The sequence below is a fragment of the Haematobia irritans genome, chromosome 5 (assembly GCF_050003625.1).
Source record: "Haematobia irritans isolate KBUSLIRL chromosome 5, ASM5000362v1, whole genome shotgun sequence".
NCBI lineage: Eukaryota > Metazoa > Arthropoda > Insecta > Diptera > Muscidae > Haematobia > Haematobia irritans.
The window spans coordinates 3,393,862-3,409,449 of NC_134401.1; the positions used below are offsets into that span (position 1 = coordinate 3,393,862).

Below are 15,588 nucleotides of genomic sequence, written 5' to 3' on the forward strand. Positions count from 1 at the left end.
CGAACCGAATGATAAATATTGAAGAAAACTGATATAGGTTAGGTTAGGTTGTAGAGGATGACATCCATTTTTGTGTTGAAATTGATGTCCACGTAGACCAGTATAGGTCCATTGTGATTCCTCGATGTGATCTTTCCATCTTCTTCCTTCCGATGCGGTCCGCTTTTCCCGGAGCTTCCTCCTGCTCGTTCTCTTTGAAAGAAATCTCAGAACAACCAACCAGAGGCCCTGATGAATGCAAGTATGTTCCTTCAGCTGCACTCCCGCAGATCAGTGAGAGGCTGAAAGAAAAAGGAGCCCAGTATCTTGTTTCTTCTAAAGGATAAAGCTGGACACTGGCACAGGAAGTGGTACGAGTCCTCCGTAACTTTCGGGTCCATTTCTTACTATGTGTTTCCCAAGTGTGAAAAACGTCCGCTAGGATATTGTTCGTTCCACGAGCGCCCTCCTTAGCCAGCACATCCGCTTCCTCATTTCCTATTATTCCATAGTGCCCAGGTACCCAGCACATATTATGCTGTTCAGTGAGAACCTTGAGTTCTCTACGACAGCGGCTGACTACCTTAGACCTTATGTCAGCACTGCACAATGCCTTTATAGCTGCCTGACTGTCGACAGAAAATTGATATAAGAATTTTGTTGCCATAGAAAAAAATTTAAGAGAACGACGAAATATGAACATTTAGGAACGCTGAAATCCTAATCTCGAGTAGACACAGTAAATACTGAAGGATATAGCAAAGAGCAATTTGGTATAATGCTAACACTAATAGAAAAAATGACGTTGCAAAATCGTGAACGAACGGTAACAAAATTAAATGGAAACATTCACGAAAAATCAAAACGAAATGTTCACAGCTTCGTCCACCGGCGTTCACGATATCATGGACGGCTTTCATTTTTCTTTGGTCATGACAGTCTTAAAATATTCGTTAGACGTTCTTATAGCAACTCCGTCGATGGTGCAATACGCTAAGGCGACTGTTAGGGCGTATGATGCAGACAATCCAAGTTCGAGTCACGGTGGCGGGATTTTTAATTTTTTTTTATAAATTCGTAACCATTAGGTATCCAAATCATCAACGCTGGTTGTTGTTTAGGCAACGCACCGCTGTTTTCGCCTGTTCTTCGTTTGACACCACATGTATGTCGATCCACTTTCATGAACGGATCGTTTTTAACTGAGCACGCCGTTCAGGAATTTTTCTATGGGTGAAAGTGCTGCCGTATCGAATGCCGTGTTCTTGTGTGGGAGCCCCAGATGCAGGTGCGCTATCACTATGTCAAAAAAGGGACCAGAGTGTTTGAATATCTAACCGGTGTGTCCTTCTTCTCCAAGAACTCCAAAGGTGATCCTTCACAAATTTCATCGATTACCACTAAAATGCCTCTAAAACTCTCTGATCAGCAAAAGTGATTACCTTAAATTTCCCTTGAAACAAACATAAAACGTCTACTGATAGATGCGTGACGATACATTCCAAAATTTATTTAATTTGGAGATTCATGCAAAATTGATTCCGTATTGCCCTGATTCCGTTCAAGGTATTAGCGATCGCTTCAGTTTGCCAACAATATCTTCGGCCAATCAGTTACTCGTCAAGCCTACAATATCATTAAGTCGAGCTACTCTCTTTTTATAGGGTAAAAAATGAAGTGAAGATCCTTTTTCGGGAATGGTTATCTTCTTTCGATGTCATGGATTTAGGAAAGCGCCTCTTTCCAAAGAGATGTCATAGCCTATATAATTGCCCGCTGGCCGATTCTTAGGCTCCACCTTGGGTATTGTCAAATTACAGTAGGTTTGAGCCCAACTTCAGCCTACAATATCTTTAGATCGCGTTACCTTAATATCTTGAAGCTGATATAAAATATTGTGATGATCTTTGTGGATTGACGATCTTCTTTTGATGGTCTTAGGAAAGCCAAACTTTCCAAACATATATCACAGCCTATAAACACGTCGTCATGTCGACTCTTAGGCCCCACTTTGTTACCTTGGGTATTGTCCAACTTCTTTATTGGGCTCTAAAGTTAGTAGCCCTACTTCAGCATACAATGTCTGTAGGTCGAGCTACCCTAATACATTAAGGGCAAGCAAAATGTTGGGAAAATATTCTTTCTGATTTGACGATCTTCTTTTGATGGTCTTAGGAAAGTTCCAGAGGAATGTCACGTCTGCAGGTCGATTCTTAAGCCCTACCTTCTTACCTTTGTAACTGCTCAATTTCAGTAGAACACCTATTAGTTGATAGCCCAACTTCAGGGTCATTTGTCAATTCTATTTCTTTTTGTGCCTCAGAATTGTGATCGTTAGAATATCTTCGAATTATAGACCCCAATACCATTCGGCTTTCATTCCGCCGTAAAATTCCTACAAATATTTATACCTCCTGCTATGTTTGAGGGCGTTTATCATAAACTTTTCAAATGTAAAAGTTGTCATTATAGGGGACGAAAATAATATTCATTCCGTTCTTCATCTCATGCTTATCCCCCTCAATCTTATAAGGCCGAGTAGTGAATTTGGTAAAGACATTGGTAATTTGTCAAAAATGACAAAAACACTCGAAACAGAGGAATGAACAAAAATGTTTTTTTTTCGGTTTTATTGTCGAAATGTTTACAACAATTGTGTGAATATGGCTCATGATGTCTGTTGGCATTTAAGAAACACATCAATGGCATTGATGATGAGCATTTCATTATCAGCATTCGATGAATACACGCTAAGTGTTTGTCTTACACTGCCATACCGGAGAAGTTGAGCCTTCAACTCGAGTCGAGTCGAGTGGTTACTGGTAGGGCGATGTAGTATACGAATGTGTAAAAGGAACAAGAAAGGAACAAGAAAGGAAGAAAAATTAACATAAGAAATCCTACTTAATGTAAATAAACATCATCGTCATCACTGCCACAACCAAACGACACTCTTATCCTATTCGTCATCCTTCCAACATAGCATTCGTCTGTATTGCTTCAGCGTCAGCGGTATCCTCATCTTTTGGTAGAAACATAAAACACACACTTGGTCTAAGTGACAGGCATGGACAGCTATACAAGGCGACCCTGTCTACAAGTGGAAACTGAAGCAAAGAGGGATTTTCTTTTATTTTTTCGAAAGCACTTGAGTAAATGCCACTTCCACCAACGCCAAGCCACTGCCGATGGATGATATCGCCATTTCCTTTTGCCTGGCACCAATAATTCATTGTCGCCCTTTTGCGTTTATTGTACAGAAAATCACCACACACAGGGCAATAAGCGTGTGTTCCCTTAACCCCCTCTTTTTCGTCCATGAAGCCCTCACCCTTCTCTCTATTCACTCCTCTCTCTCTCTGTGGGTGGCATCTATTGATTGTGGTGTGGTGTGGTGCAGTTACGTAGAGTGCTCGAATGATTTTCAATATATCACCCGGGGCTTTCTTTTTCCATCCTCAATTTGAATACAATTCTCAAATAATTTTTCTTTTGTTTTTTATTATTTTTTTATTTTTCTTCATTATCGTCATCAGCATCTTCATTTGTGTCAATTTATTATGTCCCTATTATAGAGTCCATAAAGTAAGTTTATGGATTTCATGTTGATGCTGTAGGGGTTAAATAAATTTCATTTTTTGTTTTTAAATGAGGACATTTAGCATGTCATGACTTTTGACAAGATGGATGGATTATGGTTGGATAATGGTGACTAGTCAAGTAAATGTTGGAGAGTAAAACGACCTTATTATGTGATAGGAGGATTTCAAATTAAATTAAATTTAATTTCAATTAATTTGACGTTAAAATATAGCCAATGACAAAATTTCATAATCACAATGAAATTGTTCATTCCCTACGGAAAATGGAACAACCACAGAGCCGGTACAGGACTAGTCCCTGGTGTGTATGGACCAGTCCCAGTACTGGTCAAAATGTATGGAAGGGACGGGTCACTTTAACATGGATTTGTCATTGACGGGGTAAATTTACACTTTAGGACACGTCTTGGACTAATTCCAAAGGACACGTCCTGGGACAATATAGCAGGAGCACCCCATAGACAGGTCCTCAGAAACCACTCTCGGACAAAGTCTTAGAAATCTGTTTCATTTTGGGCATCCAAATTGCATGCGAACTTTTGAAATATGTCGAACAATAGGTTATTCTGATAATTTTATGTCAGTAAATGTGTAGATCCAATAATATACGAATATCAAGCGGGTTCGAAAATCAATAAATTACGACTATTTAAAAATTGCAATTAACTGGAGCACAGGTACCAGTTCTGTGATAGGTTCGTCAGTGGCAATTTGCACCAATTTCCCGTAGGGTTACTTCAATGATTTTTTAAAATTTTTCGTGTATATTATTTTAAATAACGAAACATTTCATACTACTAATGAACATTTACAACATTTACATCTTAACGACACATTTCCATGAAAAACTTTCGTGGGCTCAATTTTAATAAAGTTTTCTTTGTATGTTTTTCCCAAAATTTCCTTTTACACTCCCCCTCTTTGATTAAAAATTCCTTTACACATCTGTCAAGAACGTCTCCCGTCGTATGCCGGACTCGATCGATATATATCGATAATACCAGCTAAAATCCCCGACACTTATCGCTCCTAGAGTTTTGCTCCAACTCGGTACCGTTTCCACAATCCTTTGAGGTACACGCCCATGTAGGTGCTTGACCTTTTCGTCTACCGTGTCTGCGTTCAGACCGTAGCTTTTCTATTTGTCCATCTCTTTCCGTGGTCATTCAGTCTCACTCCATAGTCTGCGTAACCCTTGCGCTGTCCAGGTCGATATTCTTCTTCCCCAATATGTCTTCGCAATACCTCGCGATGATGTTCCAATGTCGTTCGTTTGCCGTCATCTTTTCTATCTGGTTCCCCTCATCTATTTTGCCTACTTGTCCCTCTAACTCCGACCTTTTGGTGCCCCATTGTATGCCCCTGAAAAACGTGGGATGTGCATCATCGATGACATTCACCTCTTCGTAGAGGTAATATGGACTATGACATTTGCCCATCTTATGCAAATACATTCGGAAGTATCCGTGTCCAGATAGCTTCTGGATTATGTAATAGTTCACTTCCTCGTGACGTCTGTTCGTCCACTTCTCTATATCGGAGATAAGTCTTGCTGTCCACCTGCCAGTGGCAAGATCGATAGAACTGCGATATATGTTCTATCGATCTTGCCACTGTTACATAGTCTCTCGTTTTATGTTATCTCCTCTAACATGTTTGTGTTAAGTATGTTCTCCATCTTTAGATCAAAAATCCTCTCCCTCTCTTTAGCTTGAAGGCCTATTGGGGTCATGCCGGCTATGATCAGTACCGCCACAGCAGATACATTGCGATAGACAGAGGTTGCAAATAATGTGACCGTACGCTATACTGCCCGAAGGGTTCGTCGCTTATTTGCATGTCTCAGCGCGTTTGCCCATATTTTGGCTTCCCTAAAGTAGAACACTATCCAGTCTTCCATCAGAAGCTTTCTCTTTTTTTTTGGCAGCGGGTCGCCTAACTACGCCAATAGGCTGATGAGTTGTTGCGTTATCTGCATTGCTTTCTTCGCGGCATAGCCTATTTGTGTCGAGAACTTCAGCTTTGTATTCTGTCGTATTCTTAGGTATTTTATAGCGTCCCTCGTTTGAATAACGACAGTCGATCAGCGTTGGTACGTGTCGCAGCGTGATTAGCAACAGCTCTATATTTTGTTCTAGTTCTAGTCCATGTGTTCCCAACCGGGACCTTGCCCATATCATCACCTGTGTAAGGTTTCTCTGCGCATCTGTGGTGTTTCACCGCTTTGGATATCACCGCTGCGATATCGTCAGCGTAGCCGACCAAAAAAGTGTCCACTGGTATTTCAATTCTTAAAATCACGTCGTAGCTAATATTACATAGATCGGGGCCCAGGTTTGATCCCTGGATAGGGCCTGATATGATTTCAACCCTTCTAGTTCCGCCGTCGGTGTTATATATCGATATTCTGTCCTTATGATGACTTCATCTTACCCCCCTGAGGTACTCGGTAAAACTCATGAAAATCCAATTGGAATTTTCAAAACATTCTCTTTTCCTATTCTATTTACCCCCACACAATTTTTTTGTCATATCAGCAATTACATTCATACTTCCAGCAATGGCACTTTTGGTAGTTCAAGAAACCAGAACACCCCTTTAAGTTTGTCTGGTTTCACCCAAAGGGGTAATGGCAAAGCAATGCTCTTACAAAACTTGGCAATTGAGTGGAAATCTCTAGAGGACTGGTACTAGAAACGATGTGGGGTGTTGAATATAAATTGTTACAAAACCAAAAAGAAGCCAGAGCCAGTGTGACTTCAAGAACTTTGGAATTACATATAGACTATGGGGTGAGGAAAACTAAAAAAACTAGGGGAAACCCATAAAGGGTCTGTCCGTCTGTCCTGAGAGAAAGTTAAATTATGAACAGCACTTAAATGATTTGCCATCACCAGGTCCATTCCATTAATATTTGCTTAGTTTGCTTAGCTGATGTTCAGGCATATCTAATATCGTTTTGCTGTCACGTTTTACTCTTGGTCTTAACCCCTTCTTCTAATGACTTCCGTTGTGTTATAGTTTTTCCATTGTACTGTTGTATCCTTGGAAAAATAGAAATTCTCACCCTCCATTTTTTTTGTTTCCTCGACCATTTTATTGGGATTGGGTTTAACGTTTGTATGCATAAACACCATCTATTAACACGCGTCTGTCACACAGAAACCACAATATCAACTTCTCCTAACTGTATGACTGACTGTATGTGCATGTTTTCCATCCCCTACCTCCCGTTGGAATCCTTGCATTGTTCATCATTGGCCTGCCTCAATTTCTCATGGTATTAAATTACAGCAAAATGAAAAATAAATAAATTTCATCGAGCGACCGAACGAAATGGGCTAGATTCGTGTACACAATTCAATTCCCCATGGTACAAATGACGAACGGCCCATTCAAATGCAAAATTTTTTTTGGTATGAATAAAATAAGACACTTGGAAAAACCATAAATGAAAACATGGAGGACCCTATTATAATAAGAAATAAAATTGAACAAAAAAATTATTTTTCATTAATATATTGAACAATTTTCTTTAAATCACTATCAACAGTCATCAATAGTATGAAATGTTTCATTATTTTTATAGAAAATCTATTCTTATAACAATGAGTTTCATTATATTTATGAAATAATTTTATTAGCCCTAAGAGTGTGGGAAACCTCCATTACCGCTCACAAAAAATTTTGTTTGCATTTTTGTGCCACTTTTTAATTAGTTACTTTTCTGTTGTACTATTCTTTTAAATGTTGATCCCAATTCCTATTAAGATTACGAATACGCTTGATGCCTTAACTGTTTGCTTGAGGAAAGAAAAAGCCTCTAAATGTTTTTACATTACTGTGCCACCTTTTTGTCATGTTTTGCCACTTTTTAATTAATTGCTTTCGTATAGCAATATTTTTTTTTAATTTTGATCCCAATTCCCATGAAGATTACGAATATGATTTATGCCTTAAGCAATAATGGAGTTTAAACATCCAACACTATAGTCGTTAGCACTTTTTTCCTTCTCATACTACAGGGGTTTCAACCAGATTTTTGTACCGCCTGAAAATATGCAAATGAATTTTGATGTTGTAGGTAAACAGAGCACTCGAGACCAAAATAATCTACTAAAATTTGGAGAAAATTTTACCAAAAAACTACCAAACAAAAAAATCGCACTCTGCAAAAATTTTATTTATATAAATTTTTTTTCTATAGAAATAATATTTCTTTAAAAAAATTTGCCAAAATTTTATTTTTATAGAAAAATTTGTCAAAATTTTTTTCTATAGAATTTTTTTCAAAACTTTATTTCTATTGTCAGATTTTGTCAGATTTTTTTTCTATTGAAAATTCTGTCAAAACTTTATTTCTATAGAAAATTTTGTCAAAATTTTATTTGTATAGAAAATTCTGTCAAAATTTTATTTCTATAGAAAATTTTGTCAAAATTTTATTTCGATAGAAAATTTAGTCAAAAAAAAATTTTATAGAGAATTTTTATTTTTATTTTTATATTTTATTTATTTTTATTTTATATATTTTATTTTTATAGAAAATTTTGTCTAAATTTTGCTTCTATTGAAAATATTGTCAAAATTTTATTTCTATAGAAAATTTTGTCACAAGTTTATTTCTATTGAAAATTTCGTCACAATTTTATTTCTATAGAGAATTTTGTAAAAATTTTATTTCTATAGAAAATTCTGTCAGAATTTTACTTCAATAGAAAATTTTGTCAAAATTTTATTTCTATAGAAAATTTTGTCAAAATTTTATTTCTATAGAAAATTTTGCCAAAATTTTATTTCTATAGAAAATTTGATCAAAATTTTATTTCTATAAAAGATTTTGTCAAAAGTTTATTTCTATAGAAAATTTTGTCAAAATTTTATTTCTATAGAAAATTTTGTCAAAATTTTATTTCTATAGAAAATTTTGTCAATATTTTATTTTTATAGAAAATTTTGTCATCATTTTATTTCTATAGAGAATTTTGTAAAAATTTTATTTCTATAGAAAATTCTGTCAGAATTTTACTTCAATAGAAAATTTTGTCAAAATTTTATTTCTATAGAAAATTTAGTCAAAATTTTATTTCTATAGAAAATTTTGTCAAAAGTTTATTTCTATAGAAAATTTTGTCAAAATTTTATTTCTATAGAAAATTTTGTCAAAAGTTTATTTCTATAGAAAATTTTGTCAAAAGTTTATTTCTATAGAAAATTTTGTCAACATTTCATTTCTATAGAAAATTTTGTCAAAATTTTATTTCTATAGAAAATTTTGTCAACATTTTATTTCTATAGAAAATTTTGTCAAAATTTTATTTCTATAGAAAATTTTGTCAAAATTTTATTTCTATAGAAAATTTTGTCAAAATTTTATTTCTATAGAAAATTTTGTCAAAATTTTATTTCTATAGAAAATTTTATCAATATCTTATCTATCTTAGATATCTAACCTAACCTAGCTTATTCAGTCCATTGTTATAAATGGTTACCCCATAGTGAGGGGTAAACGGAAGCCTTTCCTTATTTCAAAAACCATGTGGCTTAGTGATTTTTTTTATCAAATTCCTATATTGAAATGTCTAATTTTATGATATCAATTTTCCAAGTGTATTGAAATGAAAAAGGACTACTGCATGGATAAATGAACGAATGAATGAATTTATTTCATTTCCACCAAAATACATTGAGCTCGCTCTCTTTATTGTTTTATTGTCCCTTTGTAATTGTTATTGGAAAAACAATTGGCATAATAATTATTGTAAAAGCAGGAACAGGGAGTAAAACAAACGAAACGAAGACCAAAATCAACCACATGGGTATGGCCCAGTGACTGTTTGATCAAATAAAGTTAAAATCGTCCCATGCTGCCGGCGCATGGGTTGGAAGGAGGGCGTTTGGTTGCCTTGCATTCAAGGGCGGGAGAATAACAACCTTGTCAGCCACACGTTTTCACAAAACCTGACATTTGTTATAATAGTCTGACCTTTTCTCGCATATACATATTTTTGTTATCCTCGTTTACGGCTTTAGTTTCTTGCGTTGACTGACTTATCACGTGAAATCAAATTGAACAAAACAAAACGACTGCAAAGGCAATTTTATTTATTTTCTGGTGAAAGTTCAAAGACCCAAGTAACCGGAAAATGGAATTACAAATGGAAAATATGAATTGACGGTGTTAATTTGAGAAATTTGAAGATCCCAGACAAAAGTACTAACGAACTAAAGATCCCTCAATTCTACCTCGATATTCCTGAAATATATTTTTGTAAGGCCAATTTTCTCTTGTCCCAGAATACCCAATGTGATGATATCGATACAAATTTTCTGCAATTGCTGCCTCAATCCAGAACCAATAAAAAAAAATACAAAATATTGCCAATGCTAAACATATAAGGATTCCCACTAAATAAACAAGGATATTTGTATGAATATATGTGAATGTGTAGTGATGTGTGAATGACTGATACACACACACACAAGTATACACAAAATATACTAAAAATCCCCATTCATTCATTTCATTTCATTCCTATATATAAATAAACAATATTTACTTTTATCGTTTGTCCTTTGCCGGTCTTGCCTCCAGTGGGGTGAAGTGATACTCAGTACAAAATTTTTTGGACCTAGCCTAGGACCAAGTCTGTTGGAATGGTGTGAGCCATCGAGTCAGTCAATCATTCAATTATGTGGTGCATAGAGTACGTAACTGGTACTAGAGTCTTGGTACCAACCATATAATACACTTCTCACTTCTAGGCATTCCTATGTTATAATCAAACACTCACACACATGCATAGAACTACAAATATATATACATTTATATGGATATGAATGTGTTCCTTTTTATATTTGATGATGTTATTGAGAATCACTTACATTGCTGCTAGCTCTCTAACAATTGCACAACAGGGTGTTGATTTCCCCCTATTTTTTGCTTTGTGATATGTTTAAATATAAAAGAATCCTTACAATTTTTATTTATTATATAAAGTTTTAAGATTAGTTCTATGACTTGAATTTGGTTTTTGATGCCTGTGACAAAAGCAAAAGCCATGAAACATAATAAAAACAAAAATTTTTTTAATTAAAAAAAAGAAACAATAAATTTATTGTTTGATTATTTTTGTTCAAAGGACCACAAAATTGAGATTAGAAATGAAAATTAGCCTAGACCAAAATTTACATAGGCAACTATATCGAATGTAAGTAGCAACAAGTATAAAAGAGAACAAATGTATATAAACAAACTAACCGTCTTGAAAAAATTTTAATAAAGAAAAATCCCTCTAGACCACGACAAATTTTTCTAAAGATAAACCTGCCAATTATTCTCTAATAAAAACTACCGAAAAATCTCTCTGTAATTTTCAAAAGATCTGTCTTGGTGAAAATATTTTCTGTAACGAAATATCTTTCTGCAGACAAATTTTTCTGTAAAGAAAAATTTGCCTTGACAACGAAAAATTTCCATAAAGAAAAAAATCTGTCATTACTACGAAAATATTTCGATAACGAAAAATCGAATTTAACGGCAAAGTTATTAATAGCACAAAATCAGTCCTGATGACGATATATTTTTCTACAATGAAAAAGTGTTTATGAAAATAAATATTTCTTTTTGGAAAAATTTTCAATAACGAAAAAGATCAATTTTTCTTTATAGAAATTATGGACTATAACAATAAATATGCCTTGATTCAATTTTTTTCTATAACAAAAAGACCGATTTTTCTTTAGAGATAAAAATCTCTCATTGTAGAAGAAAACTAGACGAAAATTTTTTATAACGAAAAATCTATATGTCTGTGTTTGTGAAAATGTTTTCGGCAACGAAATATCTGTTCGGACAACTAAATTTTCTATACAAATTTTTCTATAAGGTTTTTATAACAAAATATTGATGACCAAATTTTCTACAACGAAAAAGACCGATTTTCATTATAGAAATTATACACGATGAAAAATTTTCATTGTATACACAAAGAAAAAATACTTTCCTCCGGAACGAAATTTTAGGCAAATAACCCTGTAGGAAATGTCAATAGTGAAACAGTACTGACTTACTATTGACTGTGTCGCCAGTACTACTGACCAAATATACCCCAGACAATGTAAAATTCTATTGACATTTAACATGTACTTGTCATTGAGAATGAACTACTGACACAAGAACTACTGACTAGGTGGTACTTTTGGAACCATATGGAGACATTGGAACCACTAAATCAGTAGTCCATTGTCACCATTTTGTCAACACTTTTTTACCAAATAAAAAGACGTAAAATTAGAAATTAAAATCTTATTTATTATGTATATTTAATTAAATTAAATTAATTATATATATATTTAATTAAATAAATTAAACGTTTAGACCTTCCTCCTGCAATATACTGAGCAGCTTCTCCAAACACTTTCTGGAAGGCGATGTTTCGATGTACCACTGCTTCAGTTTTCCCTCAAATTCAGAGTTGGAGTGGACATATCAGCTAACTCAAAATCTTCAAAGGTTTCACAATTTTCTTCTTGCAGCACAAAATTAATGAAAGTGCTCTCTCTAGAAATTAACTCCTCTTCAGCATTTGATTTATCCTTGTACAATTTTAATTGCTTTTTCACAAGTCTTGTGTAATTTCTTTTATTCATTTTTCAATTCACTTATAAACCTCACTTTTCTTTTTAAACTATTGTCCAATTATTGCGATACCACGTGTTTTCACAACCAAAAAAAGCGTAGCAATGAAAAGGAAGAAGAAGCATTGACTCTCATTTGTCATAAATTTCTCTACACATTAAAGCCTGAGAAATATTTGTAGACAAGCTGTAGACAAATTATCGACAATGTCACCATAATAGTTGACAAAAGTGGTGACATAGAGACACATGTCCCCACACCCTCAAAAAAAATCGCTTCTTTAACATATGTTCCAAACATATTTTGCAGGAAGCACATATATTATTGGATACTGCCGAAACATTAATATGTTTGTTTTATGTGAACATATTATATGTTTGGAAGCATTTTGAGCCCAAAAATATGGTATGCTTGGAAGAATTTTTCCCAAAGACGATTGTGCTCATTCCTTAACATACTCGTAATTTTCACTTCCACGAAATATTTTAGTTCTTGGCACCTTTTTCTGTAATACAAATAATGTTGAAGAAATTATTCACTTTTATAAATTTTACCTTTCGCCTGCACGGAGAATCGAACCGAGGACCATACAGTTTGTAAGCCAACACACTATCCACTGGGCTACGTAGCTGTTATAGTCACCAGTAGATAATTATCCTTATAAGATACATTTATATAGCATAGTTTGCAGCGCCCACGAGCCCATACAAACATAACATTATTTAACAGAAACATACATTTGTTTGCCACGTGGAGCAGTGGTTAGCATGTCTGCCTTGCATGCAAAGGGTCGTGGGTTCAATCCCTGCTCCGACCGAACACTTTTTTTTTTAATTTACACATTTATATTTACACTATATTAAAGTTTTATAATGAAACTTCGAAATGTGGGTTATTAAAGATTTATAGTCAGTAACAGTGCTTGATATAAACGAAATTGACTGATTTTTGGATAAAATATTATTTTTTGTTATTGTTATTTTTGCAATAACAATTTTGTAACAAAAACGGTTTTTGGTACAAAACTTTTAAATTTGGAAGGAATTCAAAAACTAACAAAAGAAGAACGTGGAGTCGAGTATAAACATACATAAATAATTTTATAATATAAACATAAATTTAGTTAGGCGTGAACAGGTTTTTACTAGCATTTAACACCATCGCTCTAAAATGCCTTTTATTTTTCTTTAATAATTCATTTTAAAGAAAATAAACTTTTTAAATTGTTTTAGCTGCAAACTCGAACTTAATGCCCGCTTTTATATTTGAAGGTGTCCGTCAAATCCTCTTGGACTACTTATTAATAAAGAGGAACTAAATTTTGTTTTTATACATTTTACTGTTTAATTTTTCACTATTTCCTCGTTTTTTCATTTTACTGTCCCAACTCTAAAATGAATATAGTGCCCTTTCGCTATTTTTATGAAGACCCCTGATTTCTTTTAACGAACGAAGAAAAAAATTGTGCCCATAATGCCAAAATGATAAACAAAACACATGTCCACACATACATAAAATGCTGCTCTCAAGGCGAAAACATATGCTGTTTGTTTTTCAAATGTCTATTCTCTTGGTTCCGAATGTCTATTCTCTTTATTCAAATTAAATAATATTTAGACTTAAGCATATCAAATTTTTGGCCTTATCATAAAACAGTTTTCCGAAACAACATACAAGCGGTTTCACAGAAATTGTTCTCTTTTGATTCTTGCGCTGTGTTATGTTGATATCTTTCGTCAACCCTCCCGGTTTCCATCTCTATTTCTTTCTCTATACTCTCTCTCTCTCTCTCTCTCTGTCGCTCTCTGAATAAAATATCACAACATATATATGTTTACTCGAAATTTGTAAATTTATATATGTTTACATTCACACATATTATTTTTATAAAACATTCATGCCCCAAACATAATATATTCTAACATATTAACATATGTGTCCCAAACATTTAGTTTTAGTTTAGGAACATTACATGTTTGCACTTAAATATATTGTGTTTAAAAATTGTGCCCGAAACACATTTTGTTTATATGGGAACATATGAAAAACATATTTTTCTAACAGTGCAGACTCCCTACAGGGAAATTTCCCCTTTCTTATAAAGTATTTTCTTAATTGGCAAATAAAACTGAATTTATGGCAAGAGTTGTTACGATTTTATTTAATGATTTTTATGTGCTTTAAAATAAAATTTATTAGCATTAAAAGAAAACTTTCTTTGTCTAAAATTTCGTTCCTCAGTGAAGGAAAAAAAATAGACGAAATATTTTCTATAATGAAAAATCTGTCTGTAAATTTCACCATGTCTGTCTTGGGATAAATATTTTCTGTATATATAACAAAACTTGTGGAGACAATGAACATTTTTTTCTATAACGAAAAATCTGTCTTGACTTAAGAAACATTTCTATAAAGGAAATCAAATTTAACTGCAAATTTATTAACAACTCAAAATCAGTCCTGATGACGATATATTTTTCTACAATGAAAAAGTGTTTATGAAAATAAATTTTTCTTTTTGGAAAATTTTTCAATAACGAAAAAGACCGATTTTTCTTTATAGAAATTATGGACTATGAAAATTTTGCAATGTAAAAAAATAATAGACGAAATGTTTTTTATAATGAAAAATCTATATATTAATTCATATAATTCTATATATGGGAGCTATATCTATATCTGAACCGATTTCAACCAAATTTGGCACGCATAGCTACAATGCTAATTCTACTCCCTGTGCAAAATTTCAACTAAATCGGAGCCAAAAATTGGCCTCTGTTTTCATATGAGTGTAAATCGGGCGAAAACTATATATGGGAGATATATCTAAATCTGAACCGATTTCAACCAAATTTGGCACGCATAGCTACAATGCTAATTCTACTCCCTGTGCAAAATTTCAACTTAATCGGAGTTAAAAATTGGCCTCTGTGGTCATATGAGTGTAAATCGGGCGAAAGCTATATATGGGAGATATATCTAAATCTGAACCGATTTCAGCCAAATTTGGCACGCATAGCTACAATGCTAATTCTACTCCCTGTGCAAAATTTCAACTAAATCGGAGTTAAAAATTGGCCTCTGTGGTCATATGAGTGTAAATCGGGCGAAAGCTATATATAGGAGATATATCTAAATCTGAACCGATTTCAACCAAATTTGGCACGCATAGCTACAATGCTAATTCTACTCCCTATGCAAAATTTCAACTAAATCGGAGCAAAAAATTGGCGTCTGTTGTCATATGAGTGAAAATCGGGCGAAAGCTATATATGGGAGCTATATCTAAATCTGAACCGATTTCAAAAAAATTTGGCACACTTGACTACACTACTAATTGTACTCCTAGTGCAAAATTTCAACCAA

At 33.8% G+C, this 15,588-nt stretch overlaps 1 protein-coding gene across 2 annotated transcripts in view; it reads left to right on the top strand.

Annotated features, from left to right (window-relative positions):
• Positions 1–15,588, top strand: part of jing (AE binding protein 2 jing) — a 264,729-nt gene that overhangs the window by 151,941 nt on the left and 97,200 nt on the right. The gene's annotated exons all lie outside the window — the stretch shown is intronic.